The 17,741-nt window shown below is 44.0% G+C and overlaps 1 protein-coding gene and 1 pseudogene across 1 annotated transcript in view; both read left to right on the top strand.

Moving 5' to 3' along the window:
* The window catches only part of CACNA1A (calcium voltage-gated channel subunit alpha1 A), a 1,120,700-nt gene that overhangs the window by 968,042 nt on the left and 134,917 nt on the right, over positions 1–17,741 (top strand). The gene's annotated exons all lie outside the window — the stretch shown is intronic.
* On the top strand, positions 14,394–16,774 carry LOC144821693 (heterogeneous nuclear ribonucleoprotein M pseudogene; annotated as a pseudogene).

Below are 17,741 nucleotides of genomic sequence, written 5' to 3'. Positions count from 1 at the left end.
GATATTTTTGTGCTGATATTGTTGTATTAATTGGCGCATTGATGTTTTGATAAACCTCATATTTTATGGGGGGGCGTGGCTTGCGCGCCGCTGCAGCATGGCGTGTCGCGCTTGAGCTCCGAGGCGAGAGTGTCCCGTCGGATTAATTTCTCCGCTTCCTGACTGCCCCTGTGTGCGGAAACGGCATCCTTCTGCAGCGGAATATGCAGGGATCTGTTTGACGGCGTTTTTGGAGATTTCTGCCATCAGCTGAATGCCTTCTCTGTTGAGCGCCTGTGACGCTTGTTTCTCTCACGGGCGGCCGCCATTTTCCCGCTTCTGACGCAGCTGGCATTTTTCTCTTCAGAAGTGCCGCCTTGGTTACATTATTGCCAATTGTGGTGGCTGTCCAGGACATTTCTCCTACGATGCCTCAAGTTGGTAACATTTCTTCCTTTTTCCTGCTCTTTTTTTGCTGCTTGGCTGGTTATTAAGTTGCCCATGCGCTGTTTTTCTCAGTGCAGCTATTCCTTGCTGGTGTAGATCTTTTTCTTACGAAGTCATTGCTGTGCCCTCCTGCTCTATTTGTGGCTCTGTCATTACTTTGGTGTCTGCCTGCCCTGCATATAAGTCCGCCACTATTATTTACTTAGCGCCCATTGCGCTCAGTGTGCTGTATTTCTTTATTTGGGTACAGACTACGCAGTTTTTGTTCTTCTCCTCAAGTGGCTGTGTATTTTTTCTTGAAGGCTGCTCCTCCATGGCTGCAAATATGGGTCGTTCCTCGAACAACAAAGATTCAAAGGATGCTGGCACTTCGCTTAAGAGACTTAAGGCATTGTCCCCTACGCCTGAGTCTGTTCAGTCAGACACTAACTCCACTCTGGACACAATATTAACGCGCCTTAATGAAGTGCATGATATTGCGCAGTCAACGAAAACTAATACGGATTTACTGCAAGTGGAGGTGTCTGCTATTAGATCTGACTTCAAAGCCCTCTCTCTTCGTGTATCTGCTACGGAATCACGAATCAGCTGTGCAGAGGATGGTATGCAGAAACATTCCAGATCCCTCAGCCACTTAGAGCGTTCAATGGCGGCATTGCAAAGAGATCTCACTGAGCAGAAGGACCGTAACCGTAGATCTAACCTACGCATTTTTGGTCTGCCGGAAGATGCAGAGAAATCATCTTCGTCTATGATTGAGTTCTTATCTCATTGGCTTCCGGACACCTTACAAATCTCATTCCAGAGAGAATTTGAGATAGAAAGAGCACATCGTGTTCCAACGTTTCGGTCTAAATCAGCAACCCAGCCAAGAGCAATAATTTTCAAGCCGCTGCGACATCAACATACTGAACAGATTCTTTCTCATATGCGGAAAGCTAAACAGGTCGTCTGGGAAGGTCATCGAATCTCAATTTCTCAGGACTTTGCCAGAGATACGGTTATAAGAAGAAAGGGCTTCCTTAATCTTCGGAAACGTCTTTCTGAGATGAACATTCCCTTTTCGTTTTCTGGTCCTTCGAAGTTCCGCATTACTTACAAAGGACGTTCCAGAATTTTCGATGAGCCGGCCGACTTAGCTACATTCCTGGACAACCAATTGGAGATAGAGATGGAGATTCAAAGAGCGACATCGCAAGATCCTGGTGCCTCGGGCACTTGAAATGTCTCCTTGTTTTTTTCTTGGTGGTGGTTTTCTGTATGCCTGGGTTTTCTCCTCTCTCCTGTTGAGCTTCTATTTCGGTCTTGACCTCCAACTCCGTTGCTGAAGTTTCTCTGTTCTCCTTGTGTCCGCAATGTCTTCTTTGGGTATCCCTCTTCCTTGGATTTAGGCTTTTTCGATTTCCTTCTGTTTCTCTTTCAATTATTGCTCTTATTTATTTTTCTATAGTTTTCCCGATCTTCTATTTTACTCCTCTCTCTCCCATTTCTCCTTTCTATACTCTTTTTTCTTTCACAGTCATGTTGTTTACTCTATTTCTACATGTCATTTTCTCTTCTCTTTATCCTGTTTACAGCCCTTGTTGTTTATATTTCATCTCAATATTCATTTCAGGTCCGTTTTTCTTTTCTTGATTCTTATCTATTCCTAATAGTTACCTTGGTTTTTTTTCCTGATATGTGTCATTTTCTATCTTCTGTGTTTTTATTCTCCTATTTTCTTCCTTTCTTCTCTTATATGCATATATGTTCCTGCATTCTCAATTCCAGTTACATACTGTTTAACTTTATACAGTTATAGATTGTTCATTAACTACATATTTATTTCTAGGCTATACATGTTTATCTGCATGCATTCATCTATTGTTCATGCTTTACCACATTGTTTTGTTTCCTTATCAGATCGTCTAGTATTATTACTTAGTATAAATATATCTCTTGCTATTGGAGTAATAACTCACTGTGACTGTACTAATTTCTTAATTACATTATGATAGTTTACAATATTCAGCTGATATTCGTTGCTACTTTTGCTTGTTCCCAGCTCTCATTTAAATGCCATCAGCTTGGTATATTATTGGGGCTATTGATATTACTTACTTTTCCTCCTTGTACGGGTCCCTTGCTCGCCTTTCCACGTTCTCCCTAGTATGAAGTTGGTCTTTTTTAGGCCTCCCCTCCTGCTTCTTCTCTCCCTTCTCTCTTTTCTCTTTTCTTCTTTTCTTTCTTTTTTTCTTCTTCGGATTCCCCACATAGATTCTCCCTCTTTGTTCCTTATGTTTTCTGGTTGGTTCCTTGTCTCTGTGAGGTTGGCTGTTTCTCTGTCGTCCATGGCGTCTTTTTTCTATCTTTATGTACTTCCATGCCAGGTTTAAATGTATTATCCCTTAATGTTAAGGGTTTGAATCATCCGGTGAAGAGGTCGAAAATCTTAGATTATTGTAAATCTCTATCTTCTGACCTGGTCCTTTTTCAGGAGACCAAGGTCACTGCCAGAGAGGCGGTGTTTTTGAAGAAGGAGTGGGTTTCGGATTTTTGCTGTTCTGATGCCTCGGGCAAACGGAATGGGGTCGTTACATTAATTTCAAAGAATTCTGGCTTGTCTATACTCTCTTCTGATCATGATTCTGAGGGTCGTTGGTTGTTATCTAAACTGTCGGATGGACATCATGATCTTTATGTGATGAATATCTATGCTCCTAACGTTGACGATCCGACCTTTTGGAAATCGGTTACCAAGAAATTGAATGACACCCCGCATTCTGGCAATCTTATTGTTGGCGGAGATTTTAATTTACCGATGGATCCTCTTTTAGATAGGAATTCTGCGTTTCAGTTTCGCCCTCCTAAATCCCACAAACAAATGCTTAACATGTGTTCCTTTACTCACCTTCAAGATATATGGCGTCTTCACAATCCCACTGGTAGTGACTTTTCTTCGCCTCATTCTTCCTTTTCTCGTATTGATTATCTCCTTGTTCATTCTTCTCTTGTTTCCTCTTCCTCTTCTCCGCTTATACATCCTATTTTGATTTCTGATCACGCTGCGGTTACTTTTACGTTATCATCTTTTGCCCCTAAATCACGTGCTCGTTCCTGGAGATTGACTACCGAAGTTTTGCATGATGTTTCTCAGGTTAATGAATTTTCTAAGGCTATAGAAACTTTTTTCCATGAGAACGACGGCTCTGTTTCTTCCCCAATCGTCCTCTGGGATTCGTTTAAATGCACTTTCCGTGGTCAAGTTATTAACTGTATGTCCAAAAGGAATTCTGCTATTAAAAAGGAGCTTACAGATTTATCCTCTGAAATTAAAACTCTGGAAGCCACTTTTAGACACTCTAAGGATTCATCTTGTTTACAGCTAATAAAACAACTGAAATACAAATATAATACTATTGTTACTAAAAGAGCCCATATTGGAGTACAAGCGCAAAAATCCAAAAAATTATTGTTAAAAAATCGAGCTGGGAAGATTCTGGCGGCTACACTGAAATTCCAAGATTTCTCCTTTAAGTCCTCGCACATTTCTTCTATTACTGACCACTCGGGATCTAAAAAATTCCAAACTGATGAAATACTTTTAGTTTTTCGTGATTTTTATAACAAATTATATACTCCTTCTAATCAATCCTCTTTTGACCATTGTCGGGATTTTTTAAAATCGGTTCCGGTTCAGTCGGTCTCTGAGGATGATCGCATTTTATTAAATAGACCAATCTCCCCTGAGGAAATTGTTACCGCAATTAAAGCTACTCGTTCTGGTAAGGCCCCAGGCCCTGATGGTTATCCTATTTTATTTTATAAAACTTTTCTCCCTGCACTTGTTCCCAAATTGCAATCTGTGTTTGATTCTTTTCTTAAAGATGGGTCTGTTTCTGGTACTGCTGCTGAAGCAACTATAGTAGTGATCCCGAAAGCAGGGAAAGACCATTCGGATCCCAAAAACTTCCGTCCTATCTCTCTTCTTAACATGGAAGCTAAGATTTTTGCTGAAATCCTGGCCAAACGATTGGAATCCTTTATCCCTCATCTTGTTCATCCTTCTCAAACCGGTTTTGTAAAGGGTCGTCTTGCGCGAGACAATATACGCACCTTTTGTCATATTCTTGGTGCAGCTAAACGATCTCAACTCCCTGCCGCGGCCTTGGCCCTTGACGCGGAAAAGGCCTTCGACAAGGTCTCTTGGCCATTTCTTCGGGCTGTTTTATGCGCACACAACCTTGGCGACTCTTTCATTAACATGGTAATGTCCTTATATTCTCAACCTAGAGCTAACATTAGAGTTAATGGTGCTACGTCGTCATTTTTTAATCTTCGTCAGGGCACTAGACAAGGTTGTCCTTTATCCCCACTTTTATTCTTATTATCTATTGATCCTCTTCTTCGATTAATTGACTTACACCCAGATATTAAAGGTTTTTCATTCGGGCCTCACTGTATTAAAACTGCTGCCTTCGCAGATGATGTTCTTATTTTTTCCGATAATATACCCCTGGCAATACCTGCTATTTCAAATACCATTTCCCTCTTCTCATCGGTTTCAGGTTATACCCTAAATAGGGATAAGACGGAAATGTTCCCTCTGAATGCCTACTGTTTCCCTTCTCATATGGGATCTGCGGGCTTTAAGTGGCAGTCTACACACCTGAAATACTTAGGGATTTACTTCTGTTCTACCCTTTATGCCACTACTACCTATAATGAATCCCAGACTCTCCTTAAAGTGCGTCGTCTTTTGGATACATGGTCTCCGAAACATATCTCCTGGTGGGGTCGCCTCCAGACTCTCAAAATGATGATCACACCTATTATTAATTTTGTTTCATCCATGCTTCCGGTTAAGTTATCAGATTCCTTTTTTCGCGAAATTGATATTCTGACATCTAAATTTCTATGGAATGACAAACGTGCTAGACTTGCATACAAATTTTTGCGCCGGCCTTGTGATATGGGAGGTTGCAATTTTCCTGATTGGGACAAATACCAAACTGCCTTTTTGGCCTCTCAAGGTGCCTTGTGGTTCTCTCCTCCATCTCCTCATGTTCCTTCTTGGCTGCTAATAGAGCAGGACTTAGCATCTCCTTTGCCTATTGCCTCTTTTTGCACCACATCTACTTTGCATATCCTGTTTTCTCGTTCTATAATTCTAGATACAATTGCTGCGGTCAGGAAAATAGATAAGAAAGTGGCAATCCCTTTACATAAAACTAGGTGGACGTCTATTTGGCGGAATTCTAAAATTAAACTCAACATTACTCCCGTCCTCATGTCATACTGGGCAGCTAAAGGGATCTCTCTTGTTAAACATCTTTATGGCGCTTCTGATGAGCCATTACCTTTTTCCACCTTGGCTACGAAACACTCTTTAACAACCCTTGATTTTTATACTTTTCTTAAAATTAAAGTGGCCCTTGCTAAGGTACGTCTTCATCCTACCTCTTCTACTATTTCACTTTTTCATATCTGGATTAAATCTGGTCACGTTGCCTCCAAGATTTATAAATTTTTATCATCTGCTTCAGTACCCGCACAGACGGTTGCTCAACAAAAATGGTTACACCATTTTGATCATGACATTACGGATCATATTTCCTCAGATACTTGGCAATTGATTGGTAAACTCTCTCTTCGCAATGAATTCGCTCCATCTTTAATGCAGTCTAAATTTTTCTCTCTCAATCTCCTTCATTGGACGCCTGTGCGTCTACATTCGCTCAATCTTAAAGATGACAATTTATGTTGGAGTTGTGGATTGTTGGCGGGCGATTTTCAACATATGTTTTTTGGTTGTTCACTGCTTCAGCCTTTTTGGAGCCTCATCCATAAACATCTCTCTCTTATCTTTTGGTATTGAGTTCCAACTCTCTTTCCCTTTAATTTTATTGGGACCACTGGCTGCCCCTACTCCTCTCCCCTTAGATCCCATGGAAATACAGTTGATGGATCTTCTTCTGACTGTTGCGGTGAAAATTATACTTATGGAGTGGAAATCCTTTTCTTCGATTTCCTATCATACATGGTGGGCGTGGGTCTCCTTTTTGCGCAGCGCTCACGTTTCGATTGATCATGCTCATCTCTCTCCTTCTATCTCTAGTGGGGTTTGGAAAGCTTTGGATGATTATATGGATCTGTCGTCAAAAGGGTTGGTTGCTCAGTTTCCTTTTTGATTTGTCTGTCTACTTGGTGTCCTATGATTTTGTATGATGGGTTAATCCTGTGGGAATCCTCCTTCTTCCTTCTTCTCTTTTCTTCCTCTATCCCTTTTCATCTTTCCTATTGCTCTCTCTTTCTTTCTTCTTTATTTTATTCTATTTACTCCCCTGTCTCTATTTCAAAATTTGATAGTGATACTTTTGTTTATTGCTTTGATGATAACTTTTACCTAATCGGTTTCTGTATTATATAATAGGTTACTTTTACTTTTATACGCATTTACTTTGCTTACACCTCATTTTTAGCCCCTGATTGGGTATTTATCTTGCTTCAATTGTATCACTTTTATTGTATTTTGCTCCTTCTATTCTTTGTCACTTCTTTATAAATAAAATATTTTGAAATAAAAAAAAAAACTCATATTTTATTACGTTTATTGTGAATGGTGCAACAAATGCCCCGTCATTTACCATCTCCCTTCTCGTGACAGTGCCCTATTTGTTAAAGACCAGAGCTAGACTCTGCACTCTTAAAGTGTCGGCATTCTGTCCATAGCGGACGTAGTAACAGTCTCTTATGCAGTAACTGTTAGGCACAACTGTCAACAGATCAATCATCCAAGCCTTTCTTAATTTAATTTAACAAGCACCACACACATAATGATTTCTGAAAAAACTATATGTTAGTCGCATGTGTGGCTATAGATACACATGCTCCGCATACCCCTGCCATCTAGTGTTGGGCTCGGATAGTACAACTTGTTTTTCTTTGAAGAAGCATCGAGTCACAACAGGATGTGTTGTGACCCTTCTCTTAGTACACAATGCACATGGGCACCAACTCCACCGGGACTGTTTTTTTCTGCTATTGGGTGTCGATGTTTTCAGCACGAGCTCTAAGACTGATGCGATCCTCTGGGTTTTTTTTCGGGCCTAATTACTTTACTTTTCGAGACCAATGACTCGGATAGCAATTACTGCACGGTTGGCCCACAATAGCCGATTCTCTCTATGACTGCAGCTACTCCCACTGACTGCAGCCACTTCGACATTCCGGCGCTTTAGTCTTCGACTCTGTGGCGTCTTTTTTGATCTCTGCAAAGCTGCCCTGGAGAATGCAGTCAGGGAGTTGGTGACGTAACACACTCCCTTCCAATTTTGTCCGAGGTGCAATGTGCAGCACCCCTGGGCATCCCAGTAGGGTTGCAACCTATGCCTCTCCCCCGACCACAAAACCTCCTGTGAGTTCTTTGTTGCCTTTCGGTGTAAGAAGGCCCTGTGGTAGTGAAGGGAAAGGCGGCGGATAACGCTTGAAAATGCAGTAGCAATCATCCTCCGAGATGCCCAACATCTTAGGCGAACAAGACCCGCTTGGCATCAAAGAGGCAGAGGCTGGTCCCTCTGTGTTCCTAGGGGCCCAACTAACGGCCATCCCTGAGACATTGTCTTTGAGTACCTCCAAGGATGAAGATCCAGATGTGGCTCCTTGGCATCCACAGCAATAGGGCTCTGCACTAAGAAGACCCAGAGGGGCATGAGTATTACTCTAGTTCAAAGTCAGGGGACCAAAACCCTGCTCACTTGAGCCCACCTCCCCTCTGAGGCAAAGCACCAGTCTTGAGGGAGTCAGGCTTCAAGCACCGAACATGGCAGAAAGAAAATCCCAAGCTCCGGCCTACCACCATTCTTGGGCTCCAAAGTTGAGTAGGCTCCCAGCTAAGGGCATCGAGCCTCAACTGTCATTGCCCTGACCCGTCCTAAGGGCACTAAAATGTCCTATTCGCAGCCAAAGTAGACACAAGAAATCCTCCGAGACGGAATGCTAAGTCTATAGTGGTCCATTTGATGCTGAAATCAGAGGAATCTGAGGCTCCCGTTCTGGAGAGATTGGCAGAACAGTTCTACACCAGGCAAAAGTGGGTCTTCATACACACAAAGAAAGTCAAGGTCAATGCTAAGCTTCCCCAGACAAAACACATAGCCATGTGGCCCCCTATTCTTAAGAAATGGAAGCTAACCTTCGAGGAGGAGCTTGCCATCGATGCACCAAGACATCCGGGGCTCAAGAAACACAGGGACAAGGCTACAAGCTCTTCAGCCCTACTTCCCACACATAGAAAAACCCCACCACAACTTCCAACACCTTCATGCCCATATTCACCTCCCCTCCGCCACCACCAGGGTCCCCCGACAGGTCAGTGCACTCAGATTCTGAACCAGGTAGCCCTTATGGTGGTGAGACCATTATGATCAGTCTGCTAGGACAAGGAGTGACCACTGGGATGACTACAGTTTCGGCCCTGCGGCCAATGCATAACTGGTACCAAAGCTGGCTAAGCAACCTTGCCGGATCATGAGCCTCTTTTTGCATGTCTTTAATCTTACTCATAATGACGTTGTACAACATGTATATCATGTATATGGATTGCTTTCTGGATACCATTAGCTATTCTGATTCTCACGTGATACTATGAAAGATCCAGTGCTGGAGAAAAAATATGTTACTTGCCTGTAACTACAGATCTCCTTGTAAGTATTTTTCATAGAGGCTTTCATTATTAAAATCCGTTCATTCAGGTACTACAGGATTCTGAAGTATGGTGGCCTCCGGGGGGGAAGGGATTTCAATGTACTCTCTTGTCTCTGTAGGAAGTTTGGGTCTTTTCAAATGGGTTATTTGTGCCACTAAAGTGAAATTACTTATGTTGTTTTTACAATGCAACTCTTCAGTACTGCTATTAAAAGTTCCCTTGGGACTCCCAGCTTCACGATAGAGAATGATTCAAGCATGTAAATCTATGAAAGATACCAATGTCAGAAAACTGTAATTCCAGGTAATTTATTTGCAACTTATTGCAGCTGAACCCCACCGTGAGTGCAACATACTGCCTTTATCCTTAACATAAGGCATTGCAGAAAATTCTCTTCCAAGACTGTTGTGACTGAATGTATTCTGTTAAGAGCAAATGAGAGATACCTCTACCTCAGGGGATGCCCTTACTCAGGCGTTGATTCCGCGAGACGTTCCCCACCAGCAACTTCTGTGAAAATAGGCACAAAAAAAAGAAAATACTAGGAAACTTTGAAGGTGTTCACAAAAGAGGAACAAACTAAAATCCCTTTCTGCTCTAAAAAAGCAGTTCACCTCTCTTAATACAGTCACAAACCGCTATGGTTGCCTTTCGCCTGTCAAAATGGTGCTGCAACTGATGTTCTGTTACCTTTTATCCCAAAAAAGCCTTCGAGAGGAAACATTCTGTCAACTGACAAGACCCCATTGACAGAAACCTTGTCATTGAATTTGTCGTCAACACTTACTTGTCTACAGGCACCTATGTGGGCAGTTGGCACCTTGCTGTTGTTGATGGGTACTTCATTATCGACAGGCTACTCATTATCAATGGGCAACTGATTGTCAACCTCATTCACCATCTCCTCGCCGATGGCCACCATGTCATCATCAACACTTACCTCATGGACGGTAACCTCAATATCCTCTAAGATCAACTCCCAATCAACAGGCATCTTCTAGTCGTTCACAGATCTTCCACCATCTGTAATTCTGTTGGCAGCTGGAAAAATTGATTTTTGAGGTATTTCAATTCCATAGTTGCTAAAGGTGCCACTGAGTTTCATTTAATGTCCTTCACTACTTACCTACACAGAAGAAGACGATCTTGAAGAGGTTCTTTAAGACACCAAACCACCCAGACCACATACAGTTCATGTCTATCAAAAGTGCACTAGGTCCCAGATTATGAGCCTGAACTGCCACAAGGTCTCTACTTGATGGTCATTTTGAAGATAGTGGCCCAGGGATTATGAATACTGTGGAACCCTATTACAACCAATACTGTGATAGAGGGTAGAAAAGGAGACTGATGACGATGATGACGAACAAGTCACAGAAAAGTGCAAGGATTTACAGACACCAGACATCGAGCAAGATGCTTCGTCGGGTCACATTTCCAAGTTTCAGGCACTCTTGGCGTGAGCTGCAAAGAAGTGTGACCTTGTGACTTCAGCAGAACAGCGGCGTTACTTGTGTGACTTCATATAACAACCTAGGATGTATATCAAATCCATTTCTGGTCTAGATTTAGTATAGCAGGAGGGAAACAAGCTGATAAAAATGCCAGCCACCATTCAGCAGTGGTTGCATGGTTAGAGAAAAAGTATTGCGCTCCAGATTCAGCCTCAGCCTGCCTCACAGGGCACCCATACCCAGATTCAGTCATTGTGGTATCTGCCAAATAAAGATCTTGCTACTCAATAGCCTATCCCCTGCCTCTCAGTCAGGAATGCAAATGTATTGACACTTTGAACAAGGGAGTATGTACTAAGGGGAGCCCTTTACTGTATCTCTATGAGGACATATGAGACATAGTGAAAGCAACCATGAGAGAAGGGGCTAATGCCTCAACTACTGTGGTTGGTCTCACCATGGATGTGTCCAATGTGGGCTTCTGCCAAATAGTTGGGGTGGGTGTTTCCATCCGCAAGGCCGGTTGAAGAACACTTCTTTTTGTTCTGTCTGAGATACAAGAAAAAGTCCTGGTTATACCATATAATAGTCAGACACTCTTCAAGGCACTTCAAGACATCAAGACAGATACTGACAGGGCATGCCCATTTGGGGCACAATTTTTCGAGCGCATTTGATTTTGAAGTTCCACAAGTCTGCAGTCTTAAAGAGAAAGCTGCACATAATATGGGTTCCAGCACAGACAAAATTATCAATGCGGTCACTCCTTCAATGGTCTAGATTACTCCAAAACACGGAGACAATAAGACACTGGAGAAAAAGAAGAGGAGCATCACAAGCACAGGATCGGGAAATACACAAGCTAACCTTACTCCTCTGCACTGCCAGTCAATTCCTATTTCCATTTAGTGGGGGAAAGAATTTAGATTTTTCCTCAGAATGGTAGAATATCACTCTAGATTAAAGGGTATGTCAGATTGTTCATTACTGATAGAGACTTCAAACTGCAGATTCATCATCTTTTGAATATTCCACAGGCATCAGACGGTATCTGGCACCTTTCCAGCAGTACTACTGTTTACCAGTATGTGGCACCATGCAGCTCCACGCTGACACTGTTTCCCTCCAGAAATGCCTATATAGGTGCCACTTCCACACTGACATCAGTTCCTTTGTTTCCACGCCACCAGACGCGTATCTTAAGTTACCTCTCGTCTCTTTGAGATCCCTTTTCCTTCAAAACTTTACAGAATGCAAGGGAAATGTCACCTTCCAAAACAACAGGTTTTAAACCTTGTAAGGACTGTCACAGGCAAATGTTTGTGAAAGATCCTCATCAGGTTGACCTGCGGTCAAGTCCAGACTCTAAGGCCTGCAGTGACTGTGCTTTGATGAACCTGAAGGCCATACGGGACAACAAAGCAAAACTCTTTGTCTCCAAGTACTGCAAGACATCACATAATGATCACTCCAAGTCCAGGAGTTAGTCCTTTTCCCGGTTCAGGAATCACAGGAGTCGATCCCAAGGTGCTACAAATCTTCAGGTAAGTTGAAGAAAGAACATAAAAAGAATTAGTGGGACTTAGTCCCTTGCAGCCACTCTTGTATGCCTGAGAAGGTGGAATTGCTTCATCATGCCTCTCAATCGTGCTCCCGATGATGTTTATCTTAGTGCCCATCCCGTAATTTGCCTTGGCACAACCAAGGTTTCTGGGGCTTTCTGCAATATGAGGCAATTCGAAGAGTTCAGTGAAACCATGCTCTGACTTTTCAGATCACTCCTGACTCCCTCTGCGTGGCTGCGGGCTCCATGGAGCTGGAGGCCTTCCATCTGGGATCACAATGGCAGGTTTGTCCTCTGTGTCAGATAGATTCTCCAAACCCTTCACTGGGCCTCTCCCGGCACCTGCACTGACTGCGCTTCTAGCTCCACGATCTACCCCTGGAGCATGGACGCCGATGCCAGCTTGATCAACACCAAAGGACGAAGTGCGCATTTTGCTTTCCAACTCCGTGTCGGTGCCTCTGTGACCACGACCAAGGCCAAGTTTTATTTCCGCTGAACCACAACCATCTTCATTTGACACGCATAGCATCTCACCTCCACAAGGCTGGTATCATACGCTTCATTTATTTTTAGGGATGAATTCAGATAATGACTACAATGCAGGTCCACCTTACCACAAGCAAAAACTAGTGTGATGATCTCAGAGATGCCAATGGTCTCGACTCCCTGCCTGATTCTGGCCTTGTTTCAGCCCCAGCTTCTGCCCCTGAAGAAAGTGTTTCTTTTGCGATGATCATACAGAGGTCGGCATAAGTTCTTGACCACCAGCCCCTCAATGTAGAGGTTAAAACCAATGTCCTGAACCGAAGTTCTCCAGCAAGGCAAACCACGACTGAGCCCGTAGTTTCTTTTAATGAGGCAGTCACTGATACCCTCCTGGGGCCTGGGCCAAACCCTGCTCTAACCCCCCCAGTCAATCACCAAATTTCAAGGCATCACCAACCTGCCCGTGGTGACCCTGCCTTTTTGTCTCAGCACCCCTTTCTTGAGAGCTTGGCAGTGCAGGATTCCTTCCACCAGTCGGACCAACCCAAATACGTTTCTGGCTACTCCCCTGAATAGGTAATACAAGGGAATTGGGATCTTTGGGAATAGGCTAATATTTTTCCACTACTTTGATCTTTCAATGTTGCCTGTTGGACTGCTGTTCTCACACTCTTTGAGATTTTGTTGCTCAAGTCCTCCCAGGTGTTCCGGTGTTCTAGAAGATCTTCGCCCTATCCTAACCAAAGCCATACAGGATGGTTGCGATGCAGCTAAATTCAGAATTTGTTGTGGCCTAAATACCACGAATTCCATTGTGCAAGCCACTAGGACTAGTATTGCCATTCGTCGCCATGCCTGGTTGCAGTCAAAAGGCTTGTTGAGCTTTGTCAAGTCGTCCCATATTAACATACCCTTTAACAGGACTCACCTTTTTGGGGACAAGGCAAATTCTGTTCTGGAGCACTTTAAAGAGAGCAGGGCCACAGCAACTCTTGGAGCTTATCTGCCCCACCTCGCCAGCTGCATCAGACCCATTGTTTTTTTTGCGGTTTCAACAGCGGTACCCACACCGACAGGCACTTCAACCTTTGCTAGGCACCTGCAGTTTCAAGGCCGAGGCTGTGGCACCCACAGACCCTGAAGGCCAGGAACCGCGACACCAGGAAGTCTACTATTCCCTTGTGGCCCTTCTTGCCAAACCGTTTTAGCGTGCCCTCAGCAGAGCAGAGTTATCCAGTTGGAGGCAGGATCCAACTATTCTCACTGGGTTGGCAAGTCATAACGTGGGACTAGTAGGTACCGCAAATTGTCCGGAAGGGATACACCTTCCCCTTCATAACCACTCCGCTGTGCTTTCCCCCATCCCCAGAATGACTGATAGAGGTCCATCTGTCTGTCTTATGACATGAAGTACAAGCTCTTTTGACCAAAGGGGCTATTGAGAGGGTCCCTGTGCCAGAAGTGGGTTATAGTTGTTATGGTGGGTTATGGTTATTATTGTCGAAGGCAAGCCCGTCTGCGCCCGTCCGCGCCTGGACGCTGCCGGCTGCCAGGGATCTCTGCTCATTCTTACTGGCAGAAATGACAGGTATAAAATACTCTAAGAAAAGGCTGCTGGACCTAAGGGGCAGCACTTCGAGAAGGTGCAGTAAGATAGACCTTTCAGGGGGTATGGGACCACGAGACAAGAGGTGTGGCCATTGTGGCTGGACAGGTACACAATGTAGGCAAAGAACTGTTTTACCCCACTCCCATCCCTATGGCAAGGCAGGAAATGGCGTCCGACGGCAAAGGCGAGAGCAAAGGGGCCAAGGATGGCATGAAGAGTGAAAATGACTGCTCAAACCAAAATGATAGAAGAAACGAGAGAAGTGTCAAGAAATTCAACCGCTTTGAGCCGTACGGCCAGCCTCTCCAGAGAAACAAGATTTTAATTTCAAACATCCCATTTGACGTAAAATGGCAAGCGCTGAAGGACTTGATAAAAGAACTAGTTGGTGAGGTAACATACGTGGAACTCTTAATGGACGCAGAAGGAAAGTCAAGGAGATGCGCGGCTGTTGAATTCAAAACTGAAGAAAACTTGAAGAAAGCTGTAAACCTTTTAAACAAGCATGTGCTTAGTGGGCGGCCCTTAAAAGTGAAAGAAGATCTTGAAGGTGAACATGCAAGAAGAGCAATGCAAAAAATGATGGGTGGTCCTGGTGGCATGGGAGGCCCCATGGGCATGGGAGGTCCAATGGGCATGGGCGGCCACATGGGTATGAGTGGGCCAGGGGGCATGTCTGGACATATGGGCATGGCGGGCCCAATGGTATGGGTGGTCCTTTGGGACCGGGTCCTGCTGGCCCTGGAGTCCACATCCCACCAAGCATACTCAACAACCCGAACATTGCAAATTAGATTATCCATGCATTGCAAGCTGGAAGACTCGGGAGCACAGTGTTTGTGGCAAACTTGGATTACAGTATTGGCTGGAAGAAGTTGAAGGAAGTCTTTGGAATGGCTGGCGTTGTGGTTCGAGCCGATATTCTAGAAGACAAGGAAGGAAAAAGCTGCGGCATCGGCACAGTTACTTATGAACAACCTATTGAAGCTGTGCAGGCCATCTCGATGTTCAACGGTCAGCTGCTTTTTGATAGGCCGATGGTTGTCAAGATGGATGATAAAGCAATGCCAAAAGGTGACAATCCCCCCCCCCCAAAAGGCCATCTCAACTCCCACGTGGACCAGGAGGAATTGGTATGGGCCTAGGACCTGGTGGCCAACCTCTTGATGCTCATTACCTAAATAGAGGTAGTGCTGTGGGCCCTTCAGCAGGCGGAATTGATGGCATCGGGTATGGCATTAACAAAATGGCTGGTATGGATGGACCGTATGGTGGCAGCAGTGGGGGTAGCAGCATTGATCGCTTTGCTGCTTCTGGACTTGGTTTGGGAAGATTACCTGATGTTGAACCTGGAGCTGGTGCAGGATTTGAGAGGGAGTTTAGCCGGAGTGGCATGGGAATGTCTGGCGGCTTTGGAGACACAGTGGACAGAGTGATAAACTCTGGGAGTGGCCTTTCTGGAATAGACCGAATGAGTGCTGGTATCGGGTCTGGTGTAGAGCGGATGGGTCATGGGTTGGACAGGGTGCCTTCAGATATAGATAGGCTGGGTTTAGTTATAGATCGCTTGGGTTCCAGTGGTGATAGGCTATCGAACTCAGCGATTGACAGACTAGGCTCCCTTGGTATGGATTCTATGGCTCCCAGTGTTGAAAGAATGAGCCACAACCTGTAGATAGGATGGGATCAGCAGCTATGGATAGAATGGGTGTTGGCATGGTTTCTTCATCAATGGATCGAATGGGTACTGGAATGGACCATATGGGTCAAGTTATGGATCGAATGTCTGCTCCTGTAGATCGTTTGGCATCAGGGTCCATGGGTAGAATGGGTCTAGATCGTGTCAGTGCAGGTGCTATGGACAGAATGGCAGCTGGTATGGGACAGCCAATGGGGACAGGAATGGATCGCGTGGGACTTGCAATGGGAGTTGGTTTTGACAGAACAATGGAAATGGAGCGTGGAAACTGTAACCCCGGCTTTGGAGGTGGCTATGGAGGAGCTGCTGCTGGAGGTTCAGGAGCTCCAAGAAAAGGATGCCAAATCTTTGTCAGAAACCTTCCTTTTGACTTCACATGGAAAATGTTGAAAGACAAATTCAACGAATGTGGTCATGTAGTATATGCTGATATCAAGATCGAGAATGGCAAATCCAAAGGTTGTGGGGTAGTTAAATTTGAGGCTCCAGAAGTTGCTGAGCGAGCATGCAGGCTGATGAACTGAATTAAACTTGCAGGCCGAGAAATAGATGTCCGCATGGACCGAAATGCTTAAATTGTTTTTCTTATCAATTGTACTTTTGTTTTAATTGTTGGCTGGATGTAAAAAATGTGAAAATGCTTTTTGGGGACATCTTGTACTTTTTTAAAGACGTGAAATTTTACTGTTTTGCCTCCAAAAAAATGTGCAGACTGTGTCTCTGTGATAGTCCATTCCCTGTACAAACCGATATTGTTATAAATACTGAGGTATTCACATATGTTAACTTAGAATGTATTAACTTCCAAGATTGTGTAACAGACAATTTCAGTAAAATGTTTTAATCTCTCCTGTTTGGAATTATGTCATATCTTGCTATTGTCATTTAGCTTTCTAAAGGTCTAATGTTCTAATAGATCTGTCAAGGACCACAGGGTTGGGAATAATTTACTGTGTAAAGCTAAATATGAGCCCTTCCAAGTCTTGTATTTTAATGCGAGATCTATCCCTAAGCACTTTGCAGAAGTCTGGGATTTACTAGAGGACATAAAGCCAGACATATGCCTTATCTCAGAGATCTGGCTACAGAGTCATACTACTCCAGTGCTAGCCTTTACTCTCCCTGAGGATTATACGATTTTACGATTAGACTGATGACACAGCCTTGGCTCTGACGGATTGATTCCCTCTTTTTAGAGACCGCGTTATTTGCCGACCGCTCCCTGTCGGATCTACAATTACTATTCTAAATCAAGGATATTGCCCACAAACAGTTTTCCTCTATGAGACCCTGCCTCCCACCCAAGGACATCAATATGTTTCCCCTATGAATATCTGGTTGCATGCATTGCCCTCATCTCCGTGTGAGACTACGCCCACACGGAAGCGTGCCCACCACCCTCCCCCGTCCTGAGGAAGACCCCTCTGTAAGGGTCCATTTTCCCTACACGCTTCTGGGTTGAAACGTAGACAACTGTCTCTCCTACCAACTTCTATCCCTAGCACGAATTATACCGCTTACTCTAAAAGTCTGGTTACCTGAATTACATGATCATTTGCTCTACCTATATCTGGCTTTCGCCTGAAGCCAGTTTTGAAGAGTTTTATTTTGATTAAGTACACTTTACTTGCTTCACGTCCCTTACCTTGCACTACCTCCTACCACTTTCATTTCCCTCCCCACTACCCTTTGGGCACTACGACTTGTGAACTTATTAACTCATGCTTTGTACTTAAATATGTGTGTTAGTACTTTGTGATTAAATAACAACGTACTCTTAAGTTGATTACTTTTGTGCTTTATCTTAACAATCA

Source organism: Lissotriton helveticus, chromosome 1_1 (assembly GCF_964261635.1).
Source record: "Lissotriton helveticus chromosome 1_1, aLisHel1.1, whole genome shotgun sequence".
NCBI classification, from domain to species: Eukaryota; Metazoa; Chordata; class Amphibia; order Caudata; family Salamandridae; genus Lissotriton; species Lissotriton helveticus.
This window is presented reverse-complemented; position numbering and strand designations above follow the sequence as displayed.